Source organism: Convolutriloba macropyga, chromosome 7, assembly GCF_964194025.1.
Source record: "Convolutriloba macropyga chromosome 7, txConMacr16.3, whole genome shotgun sequence".
NCBI lineage: Eukaryota > Metazoa > Xenacoelomorpha > Acoela > Convolutidae > Convolutriloba > Convolutriloba macropyga.
Genome location: NC_134474.1, coordinates 3,990,286 through 4,005,121, shown reverse-complemented (window position 1 = coordinate 4,005,121; position 14,836 = coordinate 3,990,286).

Here is a 14,836-nt window from a genome sequence, read left to right as displayed (position 1 = left end):
ATAATGACCGGTGGCCCGCGAGACGCTAGCTAAAAATTATGCTAAATAATCGTTGCGGTAATTTCAACATTACGATGAGTTGTTGGGTTTATTGGCATTATTATATTGGCATTATATTTTTTGGGAGTAGGGTAACGACAAAAATTTGCATTGTGGCGATTAATTACAGACACTTCCAAATTTGAAAAATACAAACAGGTTTTCTTAGTGTCGAAGATTCTGATATGCAAAATCGCTGGAAGTTTATTAAAACCTGGCTTTTGAAAAATTCGGTAAATTTATTTCAAAAATGCGAAGGTTTTGAAGCAAAACGAATGACTTCAAAGATTTTCCAAAAAAGTCACGCCGAAGGCTTTGGTTCATTTACTTTACTCATATTTATAGAATTAAAAATTGAAGAAAGTAAATTAAATACAAAAGATATATTTGTTAACAGCATTGGAAAAATCTAAAGAGCAGAGTCAGCCAAAATGTATTCACACCCACTGAGAATTTAATCACACCCACTGAGTATTGTTCTTCAGTTGTTAACACTGATGAAACTATTACCAAGATATCTCCTTGCATTGTTTAGAGGCACCCTCACAATCACAGTAGTATCCTGGGATACAGTACCCGTCTTAGTCACAGTAGGAACCTCATTTCATTGAACTTTCCTCATGTACTGGAACTACAAATTGGAAAAAAAATTTAAAAATTGACAAAAAAAAATATTTTTGTTAACAGCATTGGAAAAGTGTACAAAATATAAAATCAGCCAAAATGTATTTACAAGAATTAATTGCTTGTTCTTCAGTGGTTGACACTGTAAACTATTTCCAATCTATTTTCACGCATTCACTTTGATCAACAGCCATCCTTATACAGAATTCGCCTGGCTCACAGTCCGTTTCAAAGTAGCAGGAAGCTCTTTTCACGGAACCCCTTTCGAAAAGTGCCTCAGGGTATCCTCTTTCAGCTGGACCCTGGAACCTTTGTTGCCTTCCTTGTCTTCTCCATCGTGATTCGGCCTGCACCGCAACCACTATCAGAAGAAGCACAAAAGCTGTTTGCCGAAGCATTTTCTTCGGTCCTAAAACCAACAAAAAATTGCAATGCAGGTACTAGGCTTAGCTACTAGGCACATCAGATAAGAAAAATGCAGAACAAAATAATTTAGTCTCCTTAAGAATCGTTATTTGTTTTTCAAAATCAGATAATTAGATGAAAAGATTGAAGATAAGATTGAATAAAGTTGGTTCGACAAGGCAGCTTCAATGACTGGACTTGATTGCCCATTCCGGAGCGAATTTCAAGTCTTGATCGGTACTTTTCCAGTGCCTTGATTTGATAAATCAATACTGATCACATTTATTATTTCTAATCTTAAGAGTTATGACGACTTGCCAAGTCTTGTACAAGAATTTTTAATTCTAGTCAAGTCTTGCACAAGACTTCATTTCTTGTCAAGTCTTCTGAACAAGACTTGGTTAGTCATGAGTGAAGTCTTGGATAAGATATGCATGGCTGAATTTTTTTCTTTCAAAAGAGCGCTGCAGAAGTGTCTTTATTTTCTTATGTTCACAATTTCACTTTGCGGAGTTTGGAAAGCAAGCCATTGTATGGGGTAGTCTTTCGTTACAAAACGAAAATAACAGATTATTAATAAAACATTAAATACTGTGGTGTTTAAGAATTGAATCAAGACCTTACTTAAGACTTGACAAGACTTAAGAGTTGATTTAAGAAGTGCTAAGATTAAAAAGTGTTGTGATCTGTACTGATTAAGACTTGGGATTCACTCCTAAAAAAGCCTGTCCGGATCGAAATGAATTTTGTTGGTTTTGTCGAAAAGATGCAAGAATAAAATAGTACTACTGATATTGAAGCTCAGCAAAAAATAGATTGATTTTATTGGAAAACTCGTCTGAAAACTCACAAAATTTGATGAGAAGTGAAGGATTGATCGACTGTTGTTTGGAAACAAGTTATTTGAAAAAATGATGGTTTGCTCTTGCTTGCGTTAATTTATACCAGTCAAATATTTCTCTTGACTGATTTCCACTAATCTGATTGGCCAATTTCAGTTCAATAAATTATTTTGAACTGATTTTTAAGTAAGAGTGATAAGTATAGTGATAAAAAGCTGACTTTGAAGAGACTTAGAGCAGTAAATTTTTAATAATATGGTCATGCGTTTTGCGCAGCCTGATTTAATGCATTACTGAACTCATCACTTTTCTTGATCAAAATTTTTATGTACATCTAAGATTTAAAAAGCAGCAGACAATTGCTATCTTTGTTAACCAAAACTAAATAACTATTACCGGTTCTCAACTTTAATTAGTTCAAAAACTGACAGTCTGCACGCAGAAAATCGCTTGATGGTTACTTGTTTTTTTTATTTTTACAAAACTCCTGCTAAATCAACTTGTCTCGGCAGTTCTCTCAAGCAACTCATCGACTCGAATTAAATTTGTAATACACACGAAGAAAAATGAGTTCTTTGAAGTATTCAATTCATTCGTGTCAAATTAAAATTCCAGCGAATGCCTAATAACCTGCGGCAGATTTTGAAAAAAATCAGATGACTTGAAAATTGAGAGGACGTAAAAATAACTAAGAAAGATTGAACTGAAATCTACTTTTACACAGCTGCTAAAAAAACTTCAAAAACCGTGTCAAAGGAAACGCTAGAAAGTAATATAAAAACGGATACCTGGTAGAATTGATTAAATTGTCCCCAAACTCATGACAAAGTTTGCTTCATGAAAGTCATAACTATATCATATATATATATATATATATATATATATATATATATATATACATATATATATATATATATATATATATATATGATATATATATATATATATATATACATATATATATATATATATATATATATATATATACACATATATATATGTATATATATATATATATATATATATATATATATATATATATATATATATATATGATATAGTTATGACTTTCATGAAGCAAACTTGTCATGAGTTTGGGGACAATTTAATCAATTCTACCAGGTATCCGTTAATCAAATCCAAGAAGGCCACGGCCCTAGAAAACAGAAATCCAAGAAAACAGAAAGCCAAGAAAACAGAAAGCCAAGAAAAACAGAAAAGCAAGAAAACAGAAATGAAAAAACCAGGACAAGTTTTTTAAAAAACGAAGATCGAAAGACCATTTTTCTGATGCCTTAGATTAATATTTTTCTGATGTTTTTACTTCTCGGCTTACTTTTGTTGATGCCAAAATATGTGTACATTCATATCTTGCAACGTTTTATTTTTTTTTGCAAGTATAGGTCATAAGAATAGGTGCTGGAGGCGAAAAACCAATTTTGAAATAAAAAAGGCTATCTTGTAAGATTCTTGAAAGAAAAAGTTTATCTTGTAAGATTCTTGAAAGAAAAAGTGTATCTTGTAAGATTCTTGAAAGAAAAAGTGTATCTTGTAAGATTCTTGTAAGAAAAAAGTTTATCTTGTAAGATCTTGCAAGATTTTGGAAGAAATTCTTGCAAGATGATGCATCGTCTTGCAAGATTCTGCCAGAATCTTGCAAGATCTTGCAAGATAAACTTTTTTTTCCGACTAGGGTAGTATCGCTCGAAGCTAATTGTGCTTTCGCAGTGCGCTCTAACCCACCTCTGATGAGATAAGTACCATACTATTGATCAAACGAGTTCCAGACCATTGTCCAGACTAAAGTGCGCTCGAAATGTCCCACACCATCACAGGCATAGATTATCTCCAACTAGACAAAATCACTAGCCTTGACAATATCATTTTTAGAACATTGCTCAGGCCAACGTTTGCTCAATTAAAAAAAATTCTTAATCTTTGCGGGGGGTGGAAGAAATTATTGGAAGAGTTAGCCAGCTTATAAAATTAGCATCTGAAGTTAAGGAAGTAAAAAGTGACAGAAAAATTAAAAGTCTATAAAAATCGTTATGGTGGTCAAGACTAACCCTGGGCAAGACCAAAAAGACCCAAGACCTGGGCCAGACAAAACAGTGCCAAGGCCGATCTTGAGCCAGACCGAACAGACTCAAGACTAACCCTGGGCCAGACAGAAAAGACCCAAGACCAACCCTGGATCAGATTGAATATACTGTCGTTACCATGAGACAGACCAATTTAAACATGTAGAATTACATTAGAGAAAGATCTTTAATGCGATTCAAAATTTAGGCCCGAAAAACACTATTCTGACCGTTTTTTTTAAAATATTCCAATCCAAGAGCCACATAGTGTATTCAGTAATCGAACTTCAGTAGGTTTAATGGTCTATCGTTATTTTGCTAATTGCTAAAGATCGGCTGCTGCTTACAAAAACGCTCAATTTTTTGTTTTTGTTCAGTTCAAATATTTTGTTTCCGACTGATTAGAGCTAATTTTGTGAATATTATCATCAAAGAAGTTAACAGACTATTTTTTTCCAGGGTTGCACCTGAAGAAAGGTATAGACCAGACCGAGTTTTCTGTTTTCGCAAGACCATACAGACTGAGGATTGGTTATGGGCTAGACCAAACAAACTGACGATTGGGAATGGGCCAGACCAAATAGGCCAAAGACCGGTTGTGGACCCGACCGATCATACCCGATCTGTTTATAGGCCGACGATGGGGTGTGCTCCGGACCGAAAAGACCCAATTCAGGTATGGGTCAGACAGAACATATAGACTACGTGGAATGGGCCAGACCGAACAGACTCAATTCAGTTATGGGCCAGAAAGAACTGACCAGTTAATATATGGGCAAGACCGAACATATCCAATTCAGGTATGAACAAGAGGGAGCTCCGCCAGCAATATTGTTTCCGGACTATAAGCTCGGTCGCATCCTACTCCCCTGTCCGCGACACAGGTACCGTTGGTCATTACCTGTTTTGAGTCGAGAAATTCAAAAAGTTTTGCAGACAAGTGCACTGATGCTGTAGCAGTAGAAATACTGGATGTACACCTCCAACCAATCAAAGACTGAGAAGACACTATTCTCTTATATAAAGCGCATGCTCCAAGAACTCTAGTCAGTCTGTTAGTTTAAATACACCCTGTATATACATTTGATTCCAGTGCTATACTGTATTACCACCGTATTCATAGAAGTTTATCTTCTGTGTTTTACAGAATCGGTTAGTCTTAGATATATAGCTAAGCCTACTTCGCGCGCAGAAATGAGTAGCCTCAGATCTTCATACCTTAAAGCTGTAAAAGGAGCCGACCTGAGGTCTGCCTTAATGCACTTAAATAACAACAGGTTTTTTATTGCGTTGTTACCTAAAGTATAAACACCATCAACATAAAAAGGTAAATTTTTTTGAAAGCAATCTTAAACGTTGTGATACCTCCAGCTATAGAGGTATGTATATGAGCCACGAATGCTTGTTCAATTTAGATAGGTCGGATTGGAGGTGCGAATCCACTGTGATCGGTGTAGCGTACAATAACAGTTCTTAATTTCATTGAGCAAAAGTGTTGTGAATGCGACACTATTCTAATGACTTGGAACACCGTCTCGAATCTTCAGTAAGCTAATTTTGCATCAAAACAAGAGAGATTGAGAGCAATTCAATTTGAGAATTACTAAGAAGAAAATGAAAGGTGATATTGGGAAAAAAAATTGGGGAGTGTGAACACATCTGAAAACTTGACTTTTAAGTTGAAGTAAAACTTAACTAAGTGAATGACAAGGAAGAATAACTAAAACTTAAATGACATAAGGACAACAAATAATATAGTACTTTTTTCAAACTAATATATAAACTTATCACATGTTTGTGGCTTTGAATAAACATTGGAAACTGATATTGGACAAACTTTTAAATGTAAGTAACATGTTTACTGTTTAGTAAAATTATTATTTTAGTGCTCACAATACTGTTAGAGTTTTCAACAATAACGTAACACCTGGAATCGCTTTGGATTTCCCATTTAAATTAGAGACATGTAAAAAGTCAACATTTACAAACAAAATTAAACAAACGGCGTATTATAAGAGGCAAATGCAGCACGACTGTAACACCATTCAAATTAACAGACAATTGTATTACATGAACATGAAATAATTTCATTCAATTTGTTAATGATGACCTCAAAGTATTCTTATTAGATGAGATTCAAGGCTGCAACAATTAAGTTAAAGGTCGAAAATTAAAGATGAAATGATAAAAAATTAAAACTGAAGAGTTTGAAATAATTGACTATAGTTTTGAAACAATTTAAATTTTATTAAATTTTGATTCTCCGCTTCGAAAACGCTCATACTAGCTTCCCGTTCATATTCAGCATAACCGTTTTCCTCAGGGGTGAAGTCCCGATAGGACGGATACGAGGGTCCGGTGGGCTCACAATTGGCAGTTCGAGTGCTGTTTAGACTGCTGTTGGTTGTAATGCCTCCTCATGTATAACCGTTTTAATGACAGGATTGTTTGTTTTCGGACGCTTGGAAGCGGATATTTTCTTTTGATTACTGGCGGGGCATACTGAACTTTCAAATCCGGAGAATTCTGGTGCCTTGTGATTCCTTTTCCCTTTCGAGGTCGTTGGACTTGCTGTCGAATAGGCAGCCAATGTATTGGATGTGGCGGACATTTTAAAGTTGCAACTTGTGGAGGTTTGAGGTCTTATCGGCTTTCGAGAGGTCACTGCGTCCAACTGTGCTTTCTTCACATCCTCCTCAACGAGAATGCCGCTCCCTTCCCCTGTTACCCATCCATTGTTGTCAAGGTAGTTTTCCACTGGACTGTGTCTGCGTCTAAATATTGGTTGAGAATATATTCATCCGAAAGATTATTTGCATATTAGTAAGTGATACACTATTGACTATATTGATTCTTTAATAGTGAAAATTTTATTTTTATTAGCTAATTTTATTCAGCTTAGTCGTCTTTTTATTGTTTGTATCAAATGTTCTACTATTCCAATCGCTATATGATCATTTGCAGGAGCTGTAGTAAGGTTGATATTATTTGGTTTACAGATATTTTTGACTTTATTTCCTATTAAAAAACGTGCCTGATATAGTCAGTTTTTTGAGAAACTCCATGTATTTGTATATATTCGTCTAGGAATTTAAGTACGTTACGTCCGTCAGCTTTATCGAAGACTTCTATTGTAGGATACGTAATGAAGCGATCAATACATGCAAGGAAATGTATATCTGGGTATTTTGCACTTGTATTCGGTCCACCAAAGTCTAGTTAGATTTCTTTATTAGTTTCGGAACAATTCACCAAAGGCTGCCATTTTGCCGCTGGAATTACGGGTTTAAGATTCCTACCAATCTCAGTGCATGGTTTGCACTTTGCAGCCTTATTGAGAATTTCACGATGCATTTAAATTCAGAATGAATACTGCCCAATGGTGATCATACCCCAAATGCCTGGGTGTATGAGGTGCTAAGATTCAAGCACTGTGTTTTGAGATGAATTTGGTATAGCCAATCGTTTGTCAACGCAGACACACCTCGAGCAAAAATGCAGTTCTGTCCAGTACGAATGGAGGTAGGGATGGACGTCCTTGCATCTCTGTTCATCTCCCTGGAGAATGCAATCCCTCACTTCTTTAAGAACTGCACTCTTGCTTGTCTGCACCGCAAGAAATCCTTTTGTGAATAGATGCGTTAAAATATTTTCAAAGTTTTTTGTCTTTGAAAGTTCCCAATGGGGTGATGTAGGGCCCTCATTCGACGAACGGGTGGAATTGACCCGAGAATTAGGAGTAGACTGAAAAGTGACTGAGCCAGTTGTAGGTGCTGGTGGAGTTTGCGGAGATGTATTCGATGCGTTCATTGTTGGAATATTTTTAGACTGGAGATGCGCTACTTTTGCAGAATTAGAAAGAAAGAACTGATTTGTGCGGTGATTTAAGGCCGAAAGCAATTTGGAATAGTTTGTTAGGTGGGCAATTGAGGCACGTGTGGAATGTGTGTAATTTACGCTGTTGAAGTGCTGTGATTCTTAGCTTTGTGGTGAGGAATTTATGTAAATTGCTGCAATCGCGTCACGAATGCGGGTAACTGTTGGAGTTGCCAGTTACTCATCATATCTGTTTGTAACTTTTGCTTTTTGATTTGGTTGGCGAGAAATGTAATCTACCAGCCCCATTTTCGCGTCTGGTATAAGTTCAATATTGAAAACAAAAGGCAGTAAGCGATCTACCCAACGAGTTAAACAACTACTGTAGGATTTGTTTTATCTGTGTTCCTTCATGATGTAATGCTCGATGATCAGTGATATTGGTAAATGATTTTACAAACAAATAAAATTTAAACTATTCAACAGAAAACACTACTCCTAATAATTCTAGTTCATCAACGCTACAGTGTTCTTCATTTGAGTTAAGGAAACCAGACGCGAATGCAACTTTATGCCAGCGTTTTGGTGATCGCTGTTCTAAGGTAGCTCCTAATCTAGCTCTAGATGCATTGCAGTTGATTCGGGTTCCAATGAGTGGTTTATAGTGTGTATTTTCTGTAACGTTTGCTACTTTGTCATTAATGTGTTGAAATTGAGCTTCAATTTCATATTTCCAAATGAATTTAGTGTTTCTTTTAAGTAAAGATCGAAGGGGATGGCATAATTGAGAAAAATTATGAATGAACTTACCAAGGTAGTGTACAGATCCTAAAAATGCGCGTAGTTGTTTTAAATTTTTAGATGCCGTTGAATTTAGGATTGCTGATGTTTTAGTCTCAAGTGGTGCGATTCCTGATTTAGTAAATTTGTAGCCCAACCATTGTATTTTTGTTTTAGCGAAGTGACATTTGGGTTGATTTCTGCTCAAATTGTCTTCGTCGAATTTTTTTAAATATCTGTAGACTAACTTTAAGTGGTCTTCTTTTTAGCCGCGACTAACAACTATAATGTCATCTAGAGAAAAATAAGTATTATATAGTTCAACTAATGTGTTATACATCACTTTTTGAAATGCCGCCAGCATGTCGGTTAACCCGTAAAATCAAGTAATTAAACGATATGTACCTGTTCCCTCATCACTAACTGTGTTGAAATTGCAACGGCGAGAGGTTTTTGGGTCTAATTTTAATTGACTTTAAGCGTATTTCAAACCCAAGGTTGAGAAATAAGCTGTTTCATGTGAGGCATTTGTGTTTAACTTTGTTTTATCGTGTCAATTAAATTATCAATGTTGGGCATTTTATATTTATTTTTGTGTATTGATTTATTTAAGATCGTGGAATCTAGCACTAATTTAACAGTTTTATCTTTTTTCACATATCTAACAATTGGAGATATGAATTTTTTATCTGAACAACTTTTCAATTTTATTATGTGGTGCTCATCTAATAAATTTTTGAGTTCTGTATTTACAAAGAGTTGAAGATTTATAGGGACTCGGCGTCCTTTTTGATGAGTTGGTGTGAAATATTTGTGTAATGTAGATTTAACTGTGTGTTTTACAGTTCTACACATTAAACCAAGTGCTATTTGTTTCTTGATTAAACCTCGATTTTGATCAACATTTGAGACGTGTTTAGTTTGTGTCAGTGAAATTCCAAGCTGCCAGTTAATGGTCTATGACCATCCTCAACAACTGTAACATTGACTGTAACAGTTCTCAGCTGCCCAATCGTAGCATATCACCGCCGTGTGAATTACACCAACAGTCTTGATTAACTCTTTGGAAAAAATTTTCCGGAGACTGTACCCCAAAAAATTTCTTGACTGTTAAATACTACTGCATTTGCTAGGTTTCTATTAAAGATGCTGCAAACGCTCCCCAAATCCACTAATGGTTTTGTCTCAGTATTTCCGAAGCGAATATGCACAATAACTCGTTCCACTTCTCTGATACTGCCCCTATCAGAAATTACAGCTACACAGTTGTCATCAAATTCATCATAATCAGAGTAATAGTCAGCTATCATATATACTGTGTCTTTGTATCATAGTTTCAATCTGATTTAATTGTTCTCCTGTCGTGACAGAAGTACCAATAGTTGCAGCTTCAGAAGAGGCATCATCGACGTTGTTGGTCCTTGGTTTTGGCTTCATTGGAATTTTCGTCTCTCGGCAAACTTTTGCAAAAATGATTAGCTATTCCACAGTTTTTGCAGTTTTTTCCTCGGACAGTTCTGACGGTGACTAGTTGACCAGCCGTAACCCTAATCAGGTCAATTCGTTGGCTTTACAAATGTATTTGATTTACATTGGTGTGTGTCTGTTCCAAGAGCTTTAAACACTACTGATTGACGTGTTTGCCGCCTGATTTGAAACAGCATAAGCAGCTGTTCATGATTTTTTCAACTGGTTTTGAATGACCGTCTTGATGTTTTTGCCACTTCTAATTCTATCTTGGCCTTGTTTCTTTTACTAGTTCTCTCTGTATTTCTCCATCTTGCATATTTGCAATGAAAACATCTCGAATTACAGATTTCTCGTGGCTACCAAGATCACAGTTCAGTGATAGTTCTCAAAGATTTCCAGAGAAATTTTTGATCGTCTCTCCTTTGAGTTGTTTTTGTGTTAGGAAAGTGTAGCAACCGAAGATTATGTTTCTCTGCTTAGAAAAAACGTTATCCAAACTTTCCCAAAAGTCTTTTGCCGAGATTTGGTCAATTTATATGGTTGGTTCGTGAGAACTAAATATCCGACGGCCTTCCAAGCCAAGGCTGAGTTAAGTTAGAGAAACAGTTTTGGTGTCACAAAACTTCCATGGTCTATTACCACACAATATTCCCGCCGCGTCAATCTTCTGACATTTGTTGAGCCACGCAATTTTGAGTTGTTCATTCCGAATTATGCGGTCTCTTTCGCTTTGAGCCGTGCTATTGTCCACATCTACCTCAAAGATAGGTTCAGGGGGAAAAGTAACTATATCTGGTGCTTCTTCTCGTAAGATGTCGATCGAAATGCCTTATTTAGCAAGACTGCCAGCTTCAGGATTATTCTCAAACTTTCCTATCGCAACGGGAGTTCCAATGTAGGCCGTTCCCAAAAGGTTTCTATTCGCAGAAGTGCTCGTTCTTTATTTGCTGACTGCGTCATGTGATACTTCTAGCTATAGAGGTATGTAAATGAGCCACGAATGCTTGCTCAATTTAGATGGGTAGAATTCGTTGTGCGAATCCACTGTGATCGGTGTAGCGTGCAATTGCAGTTCTTAATTTCACTGAGCAATAGTGTTGCGAGTGCAACGATATTCTGATGACGTGGAATACTGTCTCGAATCCGCAGTAAGCTATTCTTGCATCGTAACAGGAGAGATTGAGAACAACTGAATTTGAGAATTCCTATGAAGAGAATGAAAATTGATGTTGGTAATCAAGTGGAGAGTGCGAACACATCTGCATACTTGACTTTTTAGTTGGAGGTAAAACTTACCTAAGTGAATGACGGGGAGGAATAACTTAAACTTAAATGACATAAGGACAGCTAATAATTTACTAAACTTTTCAAACTAATAAATAACCGTATCACAAACGTCACTGAAGGCAAGAAAAACAGCTAATTCTTCTTTTTAGGGTAGCCCTTTGCTGAAAATGACAGGCTTGTCAAATCAGACCATTCAGAATAGCCAATCAGAGTTGAGGGGAAAATAGCTCTTGTTTTAATTGGCTGAGTGCTGAATAATTCACTCACCATCAAAATTCACAAAGCAGGGAATCACAGTATGAGCATTGCGAAACACTACCTCAAATATGCTCAGAAGTCGCATCAAGCCCAAAAGAAATAAAAAGGAATTCTTCTGTTCGAACCCCTCCTTCAGTTATAGTTTCCTATCACGACCCATGGCGATGGCCCGCGAGGCAGGGTCCAGATTATTAATTTCTTTCGAAACATTTAACTACGTTGAATTAATATTAAATGAGCGCGTGATGTTACATAATGCAAATTGAACGCATAACGCTGGGCAAATTCTCAACCAATCAAATTTGTTTAAAAGTCTGTCTTTTGAAACGTCGGTCATTTAAGACGACACCGTTAGGTGATGGCATCTATTTGAAAATGTAGCGGATTGCGAAATCAATTGTGGAGAGTGAAATAAGTCAAGATAAGATCCGAATTTTTGCCCTATTTAACCGGTGATTAAACATGAAGCGGAGGGCGGTCCTTTGCAGCATACTCTTAAGTAGTAGACTTTCAAGTCAAATTAGACGAATGTTCACACAGCATAATTTGCTGATGATTCAAATTTCAGCTACGGTTTGAGTCAGACGGGTAGCCATATCTTATAACTGTCTTTCTTTCACAAATTGTCTTGTATAGACATTTAAGATTCTTGTAATTCGAATATCAATTCAAGACTATTTACCGTATGACTTCTGAAAAAAAGCTCTGAAAAACTTCGCCGTCAAAAAACTTGAAATCATGTAAAACCCGTCTGCAATTCTGTAAAATAACATAACGCATCATCTTCGTTCACGGTTGCAGTTTATATGATGATAATGATGTGAATATGACAGCTATTAACGAAAATCTAATAGGTGTTGTTTATGCTGATGATTAATTTCTGAAAAGCTCTGTTGATTTTACCGCCATAGAATTTCTCTTCCCATAGAAAAGTTGTAAGCTGATGTAAACACGAGGAAAAACATGAGTTTTTAAAATTGAAACTCGGCATGAGAATTCCACCAGATGTACATAAAGAAACGACTGAAATGGACATCCCACGAAGCAGCGCTAGAAGTGAATGATGTTGCCTTGCATCTCGAGGACTTCATCCCAAGAGGAACCTGGCCGCAGGGAGAGTCACACGGATTTTCACCGGCCTAGATAACATTGCTAGGTCATGTGAAGTTAAAACTGCTTTCGGTAAATTAAGTAGAACAGTGGTTAAACTGATGCATGTTTACGCTAAACCCAGTAGCAGGTTAGGATTAGGCTTTGTGGCCCCGAGGATGTTAATGCTGATGATTAACTTCTGAGTAACAGAGTTGAATTTACCGCCTTGACATGTCTTGATTTCTCTTCTCTGAAAAATGTTCTGAGCTGACCTAACCGGAAATCTCATTAGTTTATTTGAACAAAACTACGCATGAGAAAACAATTGAATTGAAAGTAACACAAAAAGACAGATTCAAGACAGAAAACCCAACTTCCTCCAAGGGATCCGAGCGCTATCAAGTGTGATTAACTCCAGAAATTAACCTCTCAAAATCATTTGGGGATAATAATAAGCAGCTAATTTGGGGATAATTATAAGAAGCTAATAAGCAGTTTCGCAGTTGCCCGTAAAAATTTTCACAGGAGAATTTAATTCTTTGAATAGGATCTCAAATAATTACTAAAAAATTTCGGGTAACGTAGATCCAGTTTAATTAGAGACTCAAAAACGTAGAATAATTACAAATGTTATAGAATTACATGATATTAGTAACTTATTTTGCGTTTTTGCTCATATCTTCAGGCTTGCTTTTTTTCTCTTAATAATTTTGAAAGTTTTGAATCTAGATTTTTTGTTTCCCGTTGCTCAGATGTTTTTTGTTGAAATCCTCTCCTCTCCTTCGGCAAAAGCAAGAGAACACTAAAACAGGCACACGAACTCACACATACACGTTGTTCTAATGCTATTACTTTTGCCAATACTAATATAAAATGGGAAAGGGATTCCCTTGTTGGTGAAAGTGATCCGCATCCCATGAATTTTCTTTTCTGAACTTATATCATCACTAGAGAAGAGAATTTTGAGGATATAGTAGCTAAAAATCACAATGACCGCTCGTGGAACTTTTGTTTTCGATATTTGAACCAGCAAAAAATTGAAATGTTTTTTAATATACTTTTTGCTTTTTTTTCCGTTTCCCAGTTTTTTTTCCATTTCTTGATTTTGAGACCGCAACATTTTTTTCGGAAAAAAACCCTGGATCTCTTCTTTCCAGAACATTTTCTTGTCATCTAAGTGCCTTAGTTCTTGAGATATTGAGCTAGCAGTGTAGGGTGTGCTTTTTGGTAAACACTAAGTGATTATCAAATGTAAATTTCTTACGAAAAACTAACTTTCCTCAACTCTTTTTCCTGCTTTATTGGAATAGTTTATTGTAGTTTCTAATTGTGAATATTTAAGAAGGGTTTTCAGAATTGATGTAAATGTCGGCTGAAAAAAGTTTGACCTAATCGAGTGAGTCTGTATCTTCTCAGATGCGTGATGAAGTCAAAACAGGAAAAAGCTCGTTGAGCTTCCAAACTTTGCTTGCGGCTGCAGTTTAGTAAACAAAATAAGCACGCGAAATTTTCTGGTATGTTACTTTCTTAAATGTGTGAAAAAAAGTGCGCCGAGGAATTCTACCAGGAGTTTGGATTATTAAATTTGGTTAATTTCTGGCCAACTGTCGAGTACTTTATCAATAATCTTCTAATCTTTTGCTACTTTTAAAAAAACTTTGGGTCCCTGAATTTAATGCAAAGAGAAGAACTTAGGGGTCAATGATAACAATTGAAAAAAAGACATTTGTCTCTGCATTTAATGTTTACAATCGAAAACCGAAAAAAGTGAAATTGAGAATAAAACTTGGCCATTTCAAAATACTGCAATAGATGGTTTTCAAAAAACTTGTTTCGTAGAGTAGAGATAATCTATTTTGACCTCTCATATCTAATTTTCAAAAGAGAATACTTACTTTTAAAAGTGCACTACATCAATACCTAGCTCCAAAACGGTCTCTAACAATCATCCTGCGCTCTATCCCGCGCTCGAAATTGACTTCGACCTGACTACTTGCAAACAAAACAGTCTGGTCAGTAAGAGTTCTATGGGTACGTTTTTATAGTATCTGAATAATATATTGCTCTGAAAAAGATTTTCATCTTTGGCAAAACGTTGGTACAAAGTTTATCACATTCTTTCATCATCCCAGTTACTACATG